This window comes from Sapajus apella, unplaced genomic scaffold (genome assembly GCF_009761245.1).
Source record: "Sapajus apella isolate SASKATOON/1434 unplaced genomic scaffold, GSC_monkey_1.0 scaffold1156, whole genome shotgun sequence".
Classification (NCBI taxonomy): domain Eukaryota; kingdom Metazoa; phylum Chordata; class Mammalia; order Primates; family Cebidae; genus Sapajus; species Sapajus apella.
The window spans coordinates 15,243-16,987 of record NW_022438082.1 but is presented as its reverse complement, the minus strand read 5'-3'; the positions used below and the strand labels follow the sequence as shown (position 1 = coordinate 16,987).

The following is a 1,745-nucleotide window of genomic DNA, read 5'->3' as shown; positions in this document are numbered from 1 at the left end:
ATAAACCAATAGGAACTTGAGATGGTTTTATATGGAATGATGTCTTTTTGTACGTGTTTTTATCATCAGAACTACAGAATCTCAGCAATGCCTTTACTCAGTTACCATTTAAGGACTTCTCTAAAGGGTGATTCTGAGAATAATCTATCTGAAAAGAACTTTTCCTTCTTGTAAAACTATACTTCAGAATGGTATTTTCTGAACCACTACCTCACCCTCTTAACAAGGACCTGTCATAAATTCCTGCTTGAGTTTAGTTCTAGGAAAAGTTTTTTTTTTTTTTTTTTTTTTTTTTTTTTGAGATTTAGCTTGTGCTAAATTGTTTTTTAAAACTGTAACTCTGAGGCATTTTATTATAAAAAGCTAGTACTCATATACATAAAGTAATATGTACTTAAAATTCATGATACATTTACTTCATTTTTTAGCTTGACCTTCTAGCAGATCTTTAGCTTCATTGATTTTGGCTGCTATATACGGAGACCCTCCTTTGTCAGGATGATTTAAAAGCATAATTCGTCGGTGAGCATCTCTTATTTTCCCTTTATTGGCAGTAGGGCTTACACCTAGTATTAATGCTGCTTCCCGTTTTGTCATTTTGGGTTCAAACCCACCTCTGCAATAGCCACCACTGAAGGCAGATTTTGGTAGACTCTGAAAAACTTGTTTTACTTGAGGCTCCATATGCTTCATGGCTTGCAAAACATAACGGCCTGCAAATCCTGCAGCTGCAATGGTCAGTCCAACTGCTACCATTGTACTGGCCATGGCTGCTGCGGCTGGCTTCCCTCGCTTCCACCGGGAGCCCGGCTCATCCCAGCGCACAGACCGCGGCGGACGCCCGCACGCCCCGAGCAGAGCGACGCACCTGAGACCACACGCACGAGCCGCCCGAAGTTCTCTTCTTTAAAACAAAAACAAGAACACTCTTTAGCCCCATCACCTGGATGAGAACTCTTTTCTGATACTCTGGAGTTGCCAGGAAGCCTCCAGCCGTTTGTCTTTTTCATTGTAATCACAGCTTTGCCTATTTGACTGTAATCAAGCCACATGTCACTAGGCTTGGTTTCCTTCAGGTTGTCTGTGTGCTGTAGTTTTAATGCTTTGATGTTTTATCTTGAAGTTCTCTCAGAAGTAGATAGGTGCAGAAATTGAAAATAAACAAATGAAGAAAAGCATTTTGTTATAGAAACAGAACATACGAATTGTTTTTATTTGAAGATGCAAATCATCTAAACAAGTAGAAAGTGAGAAAATCAAAGTGTACCTCTACCCAGTCCTGTGCCCAGAGGTAACTCAGTTTGAAGTGTATCTTTTCATATCCATAATTAGACAAACTTAATTTTTTCTAAAAAAAAAAACAACACATGGAAACATGTTTTTAACAATGGGTTCAAGGCCGGGCGCTGTGGCTCACGCCTGTAATCCCAGCACTTTGGGAGGCCAAGGCGGGTGGATCACGAGGTCAAGAGATAGAGACTATCCTAGTCAACATGGTGAAACCCCGTCTCTACTAAAAATACAAAACATTAGCTGGGCATGGTGGCATATGCCTGTAATCTCAGCTACTCAGGAGGCTGAGGCAGGAGAATTGCCTGAACCCAGAAGGCGGAGGTTGCGGTGAGCCGAGATCGCGCCATTGCACTCCAGCCTGGGTAACAAGAGCGAAACTCCGTCTCAAAAAAAAAAAAAAAAAAACCAATGGGTTCAATATTTTAAACATGTAAACTTTTTATTTTTTAACT

The 1,745-nt window shown here is 40.6% G+C and overlaps 1 pseudogene; it reads right to left on the bottom strand.

Annotated features, from left to right (window-relative positions):
- Positions 1-322: 322 nt before the first annotated feature.
- On the bottom strand, positions 323-854 carry LOC116546634 (annotated as a pseudogene).
- Between the last annotated feature and the right edge of the window lie 891 nt (positions 855-1,745).